Genomic DNA, 16,486 nt, shown 5'->3' on the forward strand with positions numbered 1-16,486 from the left:
TCACTGATGTGTTTGATATGAGTGATCCTAACAGCACTGTACTTTGTCAATGTTCAGCCAGTGCATTTTCCACAATCGGGTACTTTTAAGGTTCTTAAAGGGCCAAAGCATGTGCAATATCACTATTACTAAAACGAGAGACATTTTATTTGATGAATTATTTAGTTTTTTTTTATGATTTTGGGTGATGTGCCTCCACAATGCTCCTGTCTTATATATTAGCAGAAAGAAAAGGGAGGATATCTGATGCATTCTAAGAAATTATTAACATTCTGATTTTCTAAAATATCATTGTGAAGTTTTAATTTTAGAAAGTATTAAAAATGTCCACTATTTATTAACCTGTGAAAATTTTGTAATATTTTTAAATCTAGGGGTTTAGAAACAATTATTGTTAATAATTTAATAGTGTGGTAGCCTTAGAAGGAACAAGATATGATGACAAAGATCTTCCCCATGGTGCATATGAACTTGCTGGGAGCCTGATATATATATATTATATATATATATATATATATATATATATATATATATATATATATAATATATATATATAAATGTATTAATATGAGGAACACAGGCTGATTTTTTAAATATATGGCTTATGAAAATCTCATTTTCTAGTCATAAGACAAACTGAGGATAATTCTTCCCTTCCTGGATTATACTGTTATGTAGTTAATAAACCTATTCTTTTAAAGATTATTTCAAGGAATTTTAATAGTTTTTGTTCCACCCGGTTTTTAAGATTAAAAATTAAGCACAATTCTTAAGAAGTCGCCTTTTAAATAATGGGTCTAATACACCAGGGTCACATAGAGTTCAAATCCTGGAAATATATGGCTCTACTTACACAATGTTTTATGTGGTTTTTCTTTTAAAAACTGCCCTCTTTAATATGCTGTGGAATAATTTGAGTCTGTACAATCCCATTTTAAGGACTTTTTTTGTAAAATCCAGCTGTTTTAAGGTTCTTTAAATGTCCTGGCTTACAGCCACAACTAACACTGCTGTGCTGATGTGGGTACAAGAAATTTCATTTGAATGAGAAGGACAGCTGACATTATATTCATAGCTTTATCAGAGGCCATAGCGTTATTAGTCATAGAAGCCAATACTTTGTTCTGGTCATGTATCCCTTTTTTCATGGGGCTTTCCACTTTATGATTATTGTTTGTTAACATTTCATCCTTTAAGTAAATAAATAGTGATACTGCAAATCTCTGTGGTACAAATCGGCATCTGTTTTACTTGAGGATTGTCTATATTATGGTAATTCTGATACACCTTTGAATCTCATGATATTACACTTGTACTTCCTTGGTTATATACAGATTCCTTTTAAGAAAACCAAGGCAAATATTTTAAAATACATTTAAAAAGAAATAATTTTTGCATGTTTTGTCTTATCACAGTTTTAAAGTGCTATAATTCTGAGGCTTCTTCTAGAGGAGGTTAAGCATTACAACACAAAAGGCAGGAAAGGACAATTTTAGGAACTATGCAACTAAATTAAAACAAATATTATATCCTAGTAATTGAGGATTAGGACTCTTGATTCCATTCCTTGTAGTGCTCTCCTATAGACCTCTGTACAGAATGTGTATATGTAGGTATGTACACGTATTTTCTGGATATGGCTACTTGCTGGTATAGTGTCATTTTAATCAACATTTTAATCTAGTTGTTACTAAAATGCTACTTACAATGTAGAGAGAGGCTTTTAAAGTGTCAACAAAAATGCTGGAACAGTCACTTTTTTTGTTGATCAAAGAATGTACAAATGTCTAGGAGATCACAATCACTATTACCATATATGGATTACGTTGACAAAATACATGGGCGTGTGAATTCAAAAGGGAATAAATCTGATGATCTGTTGATTTGCAGACAGAAAATAGTTATGGGAACTATGCAGTTGGAATGAATTCAAAAGTTAAGGAAAGTTTGAATATCCGCTTGCATGCTATAGCACTTGAAATACATTTAGACCTGTGTCACAGACATTGAGTTCCTACTATAGTCAGCTTCTGTATTTGGTGTATTAGATGAGTATGACAATTTGCTTCCCCTCAAACACTTTAAAGCATACTGGAGAAAACTGGCATGCAAATAAATAATGACAATGCGTAATAGCTGTAATAGGATGCATACTTTCCAATGGGAAAGCAAAAAGGGGCAAATTTATTTTTATGTGGAAGCCAGAAATGACTTTACCAGTAAGGCACATTTGTAAGGGAGGCACAAAATGGAAATAATGAAGCTGAAAAAATTTATGAGGACTTCGTAAAGTCATGTTAAACAATTTTACTTTTATCCTGAAGGTAACTGTATGCCATTAAAGTTTTTTTTTTTTTTTTTTTTGAGACAGAGTCTCGCTCTGTCACCCAGGCTGTAGTGTAGTGGTATAATCACAGTTCACTACAACCTCCATCTCCCAGGTTCAAGCGATTCTCCTGCCTCAGCCTCCTGAGTAGCTGGGATTACAGGTGTGCACCACCACGCCTGGCTAATTTTTGTATTTTTAGTAGAGATGGGGTTTCACCATGTTGGCCAGGCTGGTCTTGAACTCCTGACCTCAGGTGATTCACCCACTTCTACCTCCCAAAGTGCTGGGATTACAGGCATGAGCCACCACTCCTGGCCTAAAGATTTTTAAACAGAGTGATAGATCACATATTTGTGTTAGAAATACAACTTTAAGATGGCAGATAACTGCATCTTTTTTCTGAGGAGCAAATCCAGTAATCTCATTAAAAAATAGTAATAATAACAGATTTTTTTTTTTGTTAGGCCAGAAACAAAACATATGTTAGGCCAGAAAACAAATCTCAACAAATTTTTAAGAATAGCAATCATATCAGTATCTTCTCAGATCACAATTAAACTAGAAATCAATAGAAATGAACGATAATTTGAAAACTATACAAATACATGGAAATTAAACAACATTCTCCTGAAAGACCATTGACTAAATGAAGAAATTAACATGAAAATCAAAAAATATCTTAAATGAAAATAGAAACACAGCATAACGAAATCTTCAGAATACAGCAAAAGCAGTGCTAAGAGAAGTTTATAGCATTCAATGCCTACATCAAAAAGTAGAAAGATTTCAAATAAATAATCTAGCAATGCACCTCAAGGAACTTGAAGAGCAAGAACAAACCAAACCTAAAATTACTAAAAGGAAAGAAATAATAAAGATCAAATCAGAACTAAATAATACAGAGATTACCAAAAAAAAAAAAAAAAAAAAAAAAAGTTAAAAGGATCAATGAAATGAAAAGTTGGCTTTTTAAAAATAGAAACTTGATAAATGGCTATAACCAAAAACTGCTATAACCAAAGGGGGGGGGGGGAGAGAGAGAACAAGAGAGAGAGAGAGAGAGAGAGAGAGAGACCCAAATAAAATCAGAAATGAAAAAGGAGATATTACAACTGATACCACAGAAATACCAAAGATATCAGAGACTATTATGAACAACTATATTCAAACAAACTTTAAAACCTTAAGGAAGTGGATAAATTCTGGGGCATATAACCTACCAAGATTGAATCAGGAAGAAATAGAAAATCTGAATAGACCAATAACAAGTAATGAGATTGAATCAGTAATAAAAAGTCTCCCAGCAAAGAAAAGCCCAGGATTAATGATTTCACTGATGAATTCTACCAAATGTATAACGAAGGACTCATACCAATTCTTCTCAAACTGTTGCAAAAAATGCAAGAGGAGGAAATTCTCCCTGACTCATTCTATGAGGCCAGCATTACCCTGATAACAAAACCAGTCAAGAACAAAACAACAACAACAAAAACTACAGGCCAATATTCCTGATGAACATAGATGCAAAGGTTCTCAACAAAATTCTAACAAACTGAATTCTACAGCACATCAAAATGATAATACACCATGATCAAGTGGGATTTAAACCAGGGATGCAAAGATTGCTCAATATATGCAAATCAACAAACATGATTCATCACACCAACAGAATGTAGGACAAAAATCATATGACCATTTCAATAGGCACAGAAAAAGCATTAGATAAAATTCAACACCCATTCATGATAAAAACTCTCAACAAATTAGCTCTGGAAGGAACATGCATCAACATAATAAAGACCATATATGACAAGCCCATGTAACATCATACTGAGTGGGGGCAAAGCTGAAATCCTTTCCTGTAAGAACTAGAATAAGACAGGTTGCCTACTTTCACCACTCCTATTCAACATAGGAACAATCGGGCAAGAGGAAGAATTAAAAACATCCAGATTGGAAAAGAGGAAGTTAAATTGTTCCTTGCGGACAAAAATAATTCTATATTTAGAGAAACCAAAGACTCTGCCAAAAAAACTCATTAAACTGTTAAATTCAGTAAAGTTGCAGGATACAAAATCAACATACAAAATCAGTAGCATTTCTATACACCAATAATGAACTAGCTGAAAGAGAAATCAAATAAGCAATCCCATTTGCAATAGCTACAAAGAAAATAAAATATCTAGAAATAAATTTAACAAAGGAAGTGAAAGACCTCTATTAGAAAAAGCATAAAATACTGATGAAAGAAATTGAACAGAACACAAACAAATGGAAAGATATTCCACGTTTGTGGGTCAGAAGAATTAATATTGTTAAAATGACCTTACTACCCAAAGAAATCTATAGATTCAATGCAGTCCCTATTAAAATACCAACTTTTTTTTTTTTTAAGATGGACTCTCGCTCTGTTCCCCAGGCTGGAGTGCAGTGGTGTGATCTTGGCTCATTGCAACCTCTGCCTCCTGGGTTCCAGCGATTCTCCTACCTCAGCCTCCCAAGTAGCTGGGATTACAGGTGCCTGCCACCATGCCCAGCTAATTTTTTTGTGTTTTTAGTAGAGATGGGGTTTCACCGTGTTGGCCAGGCTGGTTTCATACTCCTGACCTCAAGTGATCCACCCGCCTCAGCCTCCCAAAGTGCTAGGATTATGGGTGTGAGCCACCACACCTGGCCTCTAACATTATTTTTCACAGAAATAGAAAAAATAACCCCCAAATTTGTATGGAATCCAAAAAGAGCCTGAATAGGCAAAACAATCCTAAGCAAAAAGAACAAAGCTGGAGTCATCCTACTACCTGACTTTAAAGTATATTACAAGGATATAGTAACCAAAACATCATAGTATCAGTATAAAAATTAACATATAGACCAATAGAACAGAATAGAGAACCCAGAAGTAAATGCACATATTTACAGCCAACCGATTTTTGACAAAGGCAACTAGAATATACATTGGGGGACAGTGTCCTCAATAAATGGTGCTGGGAGAGCTGGATATTTACATGTAGAAGAATGAAACTGGACGCATATTTCTCTGCATGTAGCAAAAAGTCAACTCCAGATGGATTAAGGATTTAAATATCAGATCCCAAACTATGAAACTATTAGAATAAAACATAGGGGAAACAGTTTAGGACGCTGGTCTAGGCAAAGATTTTATGGCTAAGACCTCCAAAGCATAGACGACAAAAACAAAAATGTACAAATGGGACAATATTAAACTAAAAAGCCTCTGCACCGGGCGCGGTGGCTCAAGCCTGTAATCCCAGCACTTTGGGAGGCCGAGACGGGCGGATCATGAGGTCAGGAGATCGAGACCATCCTGGCTAACCCAGTGAAACCCCGTCTCTACTAAAAAATACAAAAAATTAGCCGGGCGAGGCGGTGGGCACCTGTAGTCCCAGCTACTGGGGAGGCTGAGGCAGGAGAATGGCGTGAACCCGGGAGGCGGAGCTTGCAGTGAGCTGAGATCCAGCCACTGCACTCCAGCCTGGGTGACACAACGAGACTCCGTCTCAAAAAAAATAAAAAATAAAATAAAATAAAAAATAAAAAGCCTCTGCCCAGCAAAGGAAACAATCAACAGAGTAAAGGCATAACCTTCTGAATAGGAGAAAATATTTGCAAACTATTTATCTGACAAGGGACTAATATCCAGAATATACAAAGAACTCAAACAACTCAACAGTAAAACAAACAAACAAATAATTCCATTAAAAAGTGAGAAGGGACATGAATATACACTTATCAATAGAAGACATACAAATGGCCAGTAGGTATATGAAAAAATGTGTAAGCACGGTGGCTCATGCCTGTAATCCCAACACTTTGGGAGGCCGAGGCAGGTGGATCACGAGGTCAGGGGATTGAGACCAACCTGACCAACATAGTGAAACCCCATCTCTACTAAAAATACAAAAATTATCTGGGCGTGGTGGCGGGCGCCTGTAATCCCAGCTACTCAGGAGGATGAGGCAGGAGAATCGCTTGAACCCAGGAGGTGGGTTGCAGTGAGCTGAGATCATGCCACTGCACTCCAGCCTGGGCAACAGAGCGAGATTCCGTCTCAAAAAAAAAAAAAAAAAAAAGAATGGCTGTTATTAAAAAGACAAAAAATAACAAGATGCTGGTGAGGATGGCGAGAAAAGGGAACTCTTTTTTTCTTTTTTTCTTTCTTTCTTTCTGAGACAGGATCTCATTTCTGTCACTCAGGCTGAGTGCAGTGGTGCAGTTATGGCTCACTGCATTCTCGACCCCTGGGCTCAAGTGATGCTCCCACCTCAGCCTCCCAAGTAACTGGTACTACGGGCATGTGCCAACATGCTCAGCCAATATTTTATATTTCGTAGAAACAGAGTCTTACAATGTTGCCCTGGCTGTTCTTGAACTCCTGGACTCCAGTGATTGTCCTGCCTCGGCCTCCCAAAGTGTTGGGATCACAGGCATGAACCACTGTGCTGTGTAAATTAGTACAACCTCTATGGAAAACAGTATGGAGATTCCTTAAAGAACTAAAAGTAGAACTACCATTCAATCCCTGGGTATCTACCCAAGGGAAAAGAAATCATGTGAAAAAGGCACATGCACACACATGTTTATAGTGGCACAGTTCAAAATTGCAAAGATATGGAACCAATCTAAGTGCCCACCAATCCATGAGCAGATAAAGAAAATGTGGCCGGGCGCAGTGGCTCACACCTGTAATCCCAGCACTTTGGGAGACCGAGGTGGGTGGATCACGAGGTCAGGTGTTCAAGACCAGCCAGGCCAAGATGGTAAAACCCCGTCTCTACTAAAAATACAAAAACTTAGCCAGGTGTGGTTGTGGGCACCTGTAATCCCAGCTACTTGGGAGGCTGAGGCAGAGAATTGCTTGAACCCGGGAGGTGGAGGTTGCAGTGAGCCGAGATTGTGCCACTGCACTCCAGCCTGAGTGACAGAATGAAACTCCGTCTCAAAAAAAAAAAAAAAAAAGAAAAAGAAAAAAGAAAATGTGGTTATATATACACCATGGCATACTACTCAGACATAAAAAGGAATGAAATAATGTTTTTTGCAGGAACTTGGATTGAGTTGGAGGCCATTTTTCTAAGTGAACTAATCAGGAATGGAAGACCAAATATGGTTTATTCTCACTTATAAGTGGGAACTAAACTATGAGAATGCGAAGATACAGAGTGATATAATGGACTTCAGGGACTCAGGAGGAGAAGTTGGGGTGGGGGTGATAGATAAAAGACTACATATTGGCCACAATATATACTGCTTGGGTGATGGGTATGCTAAAATGTCAGAATTCACCACTATAGAATTCATCCATGTAACCAAAAACCACTTGTACCCCCAAAGCTATTCAAATAATCATTAAAAAATTTGTTTTTAGCTTCCAACCTAAGGAAAAGTTGCATACCATTTACTTATACTTGTATGCCCTTTATAATAATACCAATTATTACATCTGCCCCATTTATACCAAATAATTGGCATACCAATTATTTGCATCTACCCTTTTTTTCCTCTCTGTCTCTCTCTCTCTCTCTGTCTCTGTGTGTGTGTGTGTGCGTGTGTGTGTGTGTAAGTGTATAATACTTCTCAACGGGGCGCAGTGGCTCACGCCTGTAATCCTAGCATTTTGGGAGGCCGAGGTGGGTGGATTGCCTGAGCTCAGGAGTTTGAAACCAGCCTGGCCAACATGGCAAAACCCGGTCTCTACTAAAAATGCAAAAACTTAGCCGGGCATGGTGGCGGATGCTTATAATCCCAGCTATTCAGGAGGCTGAGGCCGGAGAAGCACTTGAACCCAGGAGGTGGGGTTTGCAGTGAGCCAAGATCGTGCCACTGCACTCCAGAAATCTCAAACAAACAAACAAACAAACAAAAAAACCCAAAAAAGTCTCTGTATCTCTTTATATCTTTTAAATATATTTTAATCTATCTGTCTATATTGTTTTTCTGAACCATTTGCAAGTAAGTTGCAGACATGATATCCCTTTACTTATAAGTACTTCAGTGTGAATTTTCTAACAAGAATATCCTCTTATGTAACCACAGCACAGTTATCAAAATCAGGAAATTTGATGTTGGTGCAAAACTGTGATCTAATCCTTAAACCATACTCAGAGTTCATCAGTTGCCTCAATGATAGTCTTTATAGCTATTTTTCTTACACTAGTGTCCAGTTCACAATCATGCCTTTCCTTTACTTGTCGTGTCTATTTAGTCTCCTTTAACCTTGAACAGTTCTTCAGTCTTTGGTCTCTTTTGCCATTGACAGTTTTGAGGAATAAAGGCCAGTTATTTTGTTGAATGTCCTTCTCATGATCATATTCAGGTTAGGCACTTTTGGCAAGTATATTACCAGAAGTGATGATACACTTTATTGGCACGTCATATCAGGGAATGACATTTGTCTCATTATTGGTGATCTTGACTATGATCAACTGGTGATCACAAAAGTGGATGACTTTCAGGTTTTCCAGTGTACAGTTACTGTTTTTCTTTTTATAACTAGTAAGCAATCATGAGGCAATACTTTGAAACTATTGAAGCATACTGTTCCTCATTAAACTTTCAGTTTTACCATACATTGATAAATAATCATGCCCAAATCAATTATTAATATAATGGTTGCCATATTGTCCCTTCTACGTTCATTAATTGGCATTCTGTTATAAGGAGAAGCTTCCCATTTTCCCTCTCATATATGTATATACATATATATATATGTATGCACATACGTTTTAGTACCGATTAATTGATTCTTGTGTTATTCAGTGGATTGAAATCTTTACTTTCATTATTTATTCTGATGTTCAAATTGTCCCAGATTTTGTCTGTGAGAACCCTTTCAAGCTGGTCCCTTTGTCCTTTTGTCTAACGATTCTTTGTATACTTTTAAACTTTCTAATACAACAATGTGTTCCAGGACCATCTTGTACTTTCTCTGACATAACCATGGAACCAGCAAGTCCTCCAAGGAACACTGATTCTTTTTAGTGGAAGGTGTTATTTAAAAACTCAGATACGAGGCCAGGCCAGTGGTTCATGCCTGTAACCCCAGCACTTTGGGAGGCCGAGATGTGCGGATCCCTTGAGTTCAGGCATTCAAGACAAGCATGGGCAACATGGTGAAACCTCATCTCTAAACAAAACACAAAAGTTAGCCGGACATGGTGGTACATGCCTGTAGTCCCAGCTGCTTGGGAGGCTGAGGTGGGAGGAATGCTGGACCCTGGAAGGGCAAGGCTTTCAGTGAGCTGTGATTACGCCACTGCACTCTAGCCTGGGCAACAGAGCAAGACCCTGTCTCAAAAAAGAAACTCAGATATGGGTTCTAGATATACTCATTGTTACTGAGATGTAATTGCTTTTAGGCCCCCACAGGGGACAAAGCTAAAAAAATTTATGTTTATATATGTGAATCTGTGATCCATTTGAAGTTTATTCTTATCATGATGTAAGATATGTGTCTAATTACATTTTTTCCAAATGGCTCTGCAATTATCCTAGCATCATTTACTAAAAAGTTCATCTTTGTCTCAATGATTTGACATGCCATTTTATTATATAATTTCCATATGTACTTTGTACCTTTTATTCTATTCTACTGGTCAGTCTGTCTATTCGTGTGCCAGTGTCACAGTGTTTTAGTTATAGAAGCTTGATGTTTTAATGTTGGTATGGCTAGTCCCATCTCATAGGTTTTCATTATCAATATTTTCCTGACTAACCTTGCATGTTGTTTTTTCATACGAACTTTAGTACCAACTTAGTTCTGTTAAAAAAAAAAAGTGGTATTTTTATTGAGAGTGCATTGAATTTATAAATCAGCTTAGAGAGAACAGACATCTTTATGCTGTTGAGTCATTCTGTCTTATAGTAGGAGATATCTTTCCATTTGTTCAAGTCTACTCGGGGTTTTCAGGAGTCTTTAAAATTTTTCCTCACTTAGATTTTGCACACTTCTTGTTATGCTTATCTATATTTCATTTTCTTTGTTGCTATTAAGAGGAGATTTTCTGGTTATTATGTGTGTACAGTATTTGAAGGCTATCAGTTTCTGAATATAACTTTATATCCTGCTACCTCACTGAATTTTTACTGTTTAAGGATACATATATATAAAAGCCTGGGTAACATGGTGAAATTAGCTGGGCATAGTGGTGCATCCTTGTAGTCCTAGCTGCTTGGGAGGCTGAGGTAAGAGGATCACCAGAGCCCAGGAGGTTGAGGCTGCAGTGAGCCATGAGTGTGCCACTGAACACCAGCTTGGGTGGCAGAGTGAAACTCTGTCTCAAAAAAAGAAAAAAAAAGGGATACATATATATTTTTACTAAGACTATTACTTCAGAAAAGCTATAACAACAGCCATATTGGCCGGTCATGGTGGCTCACACCTGTAATCTCAGCACTTTGGGAGGCTGAGGCGGGTGCATCACCCAAGGTCGGGAGTTTGAGACCAGCCCGACTAACATGGAGAAACCCGGTCTCTACTAAAAATACAAAATAAGCTGGGCATGGTGGTGCATGCCTGTAATTCCACTTACTCGGGAGGCTGAGGGAGGAGAATCACTTGAACCCAGAAGGTGGAGGTTGCGGTGAGCCAAGATTGTGCCATTGCACTCAATCCTGGGCAAGAAGAGTGGAACTCTGTCTCAAAAACAAACAAACAAACAAAAACCCAGCCATGTCTTTGTCTCTATCAATACGGTCAGCTCAAAAAAAATCTAAGTCCTCCCCTGTGAACATAAATTATTTTCAGATACTGTTTGGTGCTTAAGTAGGCACATAATTTCTTTCAAGTCATTTGGAGTGTATTCAGTAAGCACAGAGTTGTCATTGTACAAATATATATTTTCCATATAGGTCCCTCAAAAATCAACTGGAAAATTCTCAAACCAATACTTACTATTTCCATACATAAACACTGCTAGGCATTTGGGTGTTGCAACAAAAAAAATGGAAGATGCTGACAGCAAAGACCTCCACTCAAGTTGCTTAGAGTGTAACTCAGGAGATAAGACACACACACACACACACACACCCCCACACACACACACACATACACACACACACTCTCTCTGTCTCTCTCTCCATATATGTATATATTTCTATACATGTATAAAGAAATTTGGCTGGCAGTTCAAGGCGTTATATAGAAAGATCTAAATGAGTTAATTGCAAAATAAGAAAGAGGTCAGAGGAAAAAGGAAGAGGGAGAGGGGAAGTTTCCTGGAAGAGGCAGAACCAGTCAGGCCTAGAAGCAGGGACAGTATTCCGAGAAACTGGGGTCTCAGGATAGCAGTGGTGGGATACTTAAGACAGGGGCCAGATAAAAGATCATGCCAGCATGGCTTCCTCTGGTGAGCTGTGTGTGGGAGATAAAATTGGAAACGTAGACTAATTTAGATCAGATGGCGGGAGATCCTGGGTGTCAGGTTAGAGAGCTTAGACTTTACTTCCCTTCATCCTCCATTCCTCATTATTATTAAGCTTTTAACAGTTATACTTACTTATTAAAATAGAAAACCGAGTTTATGTATCATATAGCTTCTTTGTTGCAAATTATCTTTTACTAGCGTCTTTAACTAGGGGAATAAAGTAGGAATAACCTGGAAATTATGTTCATTTATATTTGATTTTCCTGCTTTTTAAATTAATGCTTTGAAGTGATTGGGGCAAGCTTTCTCCCAATTAAGGAGAAATCTCAGTACTTAATGAAGACCTTAAGAGAAAAGCTGAGAATCTACAGAAGTGCCTTCTTTTAGTGTAAATAGTGGCTCATTTAGTGCCTTTTAGAGCCTCTATTTCTTCCAGTATGATTTCTGCCATGTTTTAAGTGTAGCCACCAGCACAAGTGAAGAGGATGCAAAGACATTTCCCCATATTAAAACAATGAATTAATAAAGAGAGCTCTGTTCTGGATTAGTTATGCTTTTAATTTTAATATAAAATGGTCTCTTTAGAATCAAATGCTCTGTGGGACCTATATCTAGAAGGAGGAAGAATGATCCCCCAGGATTAAGGCTACAAAGAACTGACTGTGGTGCTCAATGTAAACAACAGCTGAGATTAACTATGCTAATGTTTTTATTAGGATTGTTATTATTTTTCTTTATATTCTGGGTAAAGAGTTTTGAGTGGTTCAACCCAACCCTATTTTTCTCATAAGCCATATTATTATTTTTTGGTGCGTAATTTTTTAGAATGCAAGGATTTTTAGCAAAGCTAGGTGGTTGGTTTTACAAGATATAAAGTTTGAAAATACCAAATTTTTACACAACATAATTGATGTAATGCAGTAATCATGTATTTTATTTCTTTGAAAATTGTATCCTCACTTGTGAAAATCAGAATACTATTTTAGTAGCATCTTATCTAATTAACTTTCATTGTCTGTTGACTGATGTATTTAGAAAATCAAAATTAATGTAGGATAACCTGGTTGAGTTAACATTGATTTTAGTTTCTGTTCAGAAGGTAGCAAATATTGGTTAAACCAAAGCTCAGGAAATAAGATAGGTCAAATGAAGTTTATGAGATTCCATATGCTTTCTGGACAAAAATCTACTAGGCTACTGTTGGAAAAATAATTTGAAAAAGACATGTTTTTGAGTAGGCTTAATGTCCTTAATTTAGTGCTCCCCAAAAGAAGAGTATGAGAAAAACATTTAAATTTTGTTATTATGTTAAATACATCCCATGTTTATACCTAAAATAGTCAATGAAATTATTTTCCTGTGTCAAAGATTATTTCAGTGATTACCTGGACATTTGGGAAAGTTAGCAATTAATGCCAAGGGTTATTTATTTTGTCACTGGTTCAAAAATGCCTGTTTATACAAATCAAGACTTCCAGCAGCTTGAGCCTTCTTTTTCTTTTTCTTTTTGAGCTGGTAGAGTCAATGGTTAAAGGACAGAAATTCTACAATTGATTGAGTTACAAACGAATACAGTGTTAATTAAGTCAGGCCATTGTCTTTAAAGTGGAGTCAGTACATTGCAAGTCAGATTTCTCTTGCTGTTTAGTCAAACTGCCTAAGGCTGCAACTGCTTCCTTATTAGGTTACTGGCTTTGGGGAGATGTCATTGTTTGCTGCTGTAGCTAGGCTTTCTGTTAAAAATCACAGCATGAGGCTTAAACTGCTGCAACCATTATCCAGTGCTAACATGTCACTAAAGGTCGGCTAATAGAACAAGAGGAAAAATATCAATCTTTAATTTTAGATCAGCTAAGTAACCTGTAGCACCTGTTCATTTTCTCTCATCAACCCATTTAAAACAAGACTAGAGTGATCCTTTGATGGGCAGGCTGTAAGACTGTAATATTTTTTTGCCTTCTCTTATCGGAGGAAAGACTTTAAGAGTAAAGAATAGAAAAAATAAACTATAAGTACATTTCTTTTAAAAATTGTATTTAGGAGGTAGAATTATCTGATGTAATCCAATGATGACTAGGTTATTATAAATATTTTTTTAAAGAATAATTTTGTTTAATTTTCTGAAATTTACTTTTTAGATACAAACTAATCAATGAGGACGTACTACAGTGGTCCAAAAAGCAAATTTTCCGTAGAGAGCAGAAACTCTTTCAAGCTTTAGATGACAACCAACTTACATTTACCTATTCAAATATAATAAACAGAATTAGAACTTAGCAGCTGTTAGCTTTCCCTTATATAGAGCTCAAGGCTCTGCCACAGTATGGGGCAAAACTAAAGAAAACATCGTGGCCTGCTCTTAGGAGAGGTGAAAGGAAAGGATTGCTTCTGCAAACCACCATTAGCAAAACATTCCCAGTGATGCTAGACCAAGTACTACACTTAGCAAATAAACATGTAATAATAAGAGAAACATAAAATTTAGTAAACCTTTACAGTCCCCAAGTATATCCATCTTTTATTTAAATTAAAAAGTAAATTACTACTCTGAGGCCTGTCTCTTTACTAGGCATTGAGAACATCAAAATGAGTCATAATATGTGTGTACCCTGCTCTTCCTCGTGGAACTTATGATCTATTATTGATCCTCTGTATAAAACCTTTCTCAGAGCTGATACACATGCAGTTTTTGTTTGTTTTTGGTTTTGTTTGCTGGTGAGGGAGTTGAGATACAGGGAGGTTGTGACTTGTCTAAGGTCACAAGATAAGTGGCAGAGTAAGGATTAGAAGAATCCAGTGTTCTAACTTAAAGACTCGGTTTTTTTTTTTTTAAACTGTATCAAGATGAAGATACCAGAGGGGAGAAGGGGATTATGAAGGCACAGTTTTAATGGACACCATGTAGAATAATACAAGCATGGAGTGACAGTGTGGGAGCCTTTGATTAAATATTAATTCTAATGATGAAAATCCAGAAGCCAGATATAATTTAAGTATCTTCAAAAGGAGGGATCATCAACCCATTTAAAACAGGACTAGAGTTATCCTTTGATCGGCAGGCTATAAGAGTCTAATATTTTTTACCTTCTCTTATCAGAGGGAAATTTAGACTTTAAGTAAGATTAAAGAATAGAAAAAATAAACTATAAGTAAATTTCTCTTAAAAATTTTATTTAAGAGGTAAGATTAGCAAATTGTATCTTTTATATAGAGAGTTATCTTTTGTCTATAACATTCATCAGTATCTGATCATATTCTTTTGGATCTGGCTATCTTAGACTGCTAGGACACACACACACACACACACACACACACACACACACACACACGCTCATACCCCTACACCTATGACCAATTTCACGTCTAAGATCTGACATTTAGCCCTAAAATCTCCTTCTTAGCCCAAAGCCGCTGTTGGCCTTGTCCTGGGCATTCCAACTTTTAGCATTTTCTTCAGTGGTCACTTGTGTGATGTGTCTCTCCTGAGGTCTACATCAGAGCAGGCTCAGCCTCATTCTGCCACGACCATTTCCATCATCACAAGTACTTGATCTGTTTCACGTTTTATGGAATCGATAAATCTCATCCCAAAAGAGTCCAGCAGGCCTTTGATTCCTGACCTGACATTTGCTAATGCTATTCCTGATGACCTGCCACCACGGATCTGCAGCACTGCACTCTGTGTTTGACAACACTCATAATATGAATCAATATTCAGCATTCAGTAAGTGAGCTGGGGAGTCATTTCACTGCTGCAAAAGGCTGCGTTGCCCCTGGGCAGCTGTCAGAAATGGGTAGTTATTAATAGCCCTCTCTTTTCACTTAGCATAGTCAGTAGGGGTCAGGCATGAAATGATTTAATCAGTTTATGATATCTGTGACAGAGAGCACTTAAAATGTAATCACAAAATTTAGGTAGAAGTGTCCCTGGGCTGTTGTAATGTTTTTCTCACTTAATTTTCCCTAATGCTGATACAGTGTAGTGCACACTGAGAGACTGACCATACCACAAAATGACATATGACTTGGTGTTGGTTTCATCTCTCCCTCAGTAAAGTTGCCTTTTTAGTGACGGTTTTTACTTTACAACGTAGACCATAAATCCCTAAGGGTGAGTGAGTATAAATCCCTTGGGTTGGCTTGCTTGGCTCTGCAAAATGTGTCCAAAATGTGTTGAGGGGTCTTGAGGGTTGAGAAGAACTTGATTGAGCAGAAAAATCTCAAGCTCACGTTTTTTGTTGTTGTTGTTTTCTGTATCCTCAAAGAAAATGTGAATGTGCTAGGATTCAGAGGACATTGTCCAGGTACACAAACCTCTAGTAGAACATTATCTTATTGGGTCTTATTGGGTCCTCTAGCAATCACTTGGAAATAAGCTCAGCGGAAGTAAGAGTGAAAACTGTTCTAGGCTGGTAGTTGGAAAGACAGTACCTCAGCAGGGATTGGTCAAGCTGGGAATTCAGGGTTCAAGTAAGAGAAGTGACTCTACAAAATGTTAGATGTGCTGACGTGGTGGTGCATGCTTGTGGGGCTACTCCGGAGGCTGAGGCAGGAGGATCACCTGAGACCAGGAACTTGAGGCTGGAATGCACCATGATCAAGCCTGTGAATAGTCACTGCACTCTAGCCTGGGCAACAGAGCAAGACCTCATCTCTAAAAAACAAGATATGATAGGTGAAAGATGAACCTAAACTTAAAAGACAGTGAAAAAAATCATCACCACAGGTGTAAAAGTTAGCAATGTATGGAACAAGATTAGTACAATGTTTGGGT

General features: G+C 37.3%; 1 protein-coding gene and 1 long non-coding RNA gene across 5 annotated transcripts in view; both read left to right on the forward strand.

Annotated features, from left to right (window-relative positions):
• Positions 1-16,486, forward strand: part of LOC105464946 (calmodulin-lysine N-methyltransferase) — a 410,262-nt gene that overhangs the window by 171,787 nt on the left and 221,989 nt on the right. The gene's annotated exons all lie outside the window — the stretch shown is intronic.
• Positions 550-16,486, forward strand: part of LOC105464945 (uncharacterized) — a 34,857-nt gene continuing 18,920 nt past the window's right edge. Inside the window, exon 1 of the long non-coding RNA XR_977161.2 lies at positions 550-16,317. This is a non-coding gene — a long non-coding RNA (uncharacterized lncRNA). The remainder of the gene's footprint in view (positions 16,318-16,486) is intronic.

This window comes from Macaca nemestrina, chromosome 13 (genome assembly GCF_043159975.1).
Source record: "Macaca nemestrina isolate mMacNem1 chromosome 13, mMacNem.hap1, whole genome shotgun sequence".
NCBI lineage: Eukaryota > Metazoa > Chordata > Mammalia > Primates > Cercopithecidae > Macaca > Macaca nemestrina.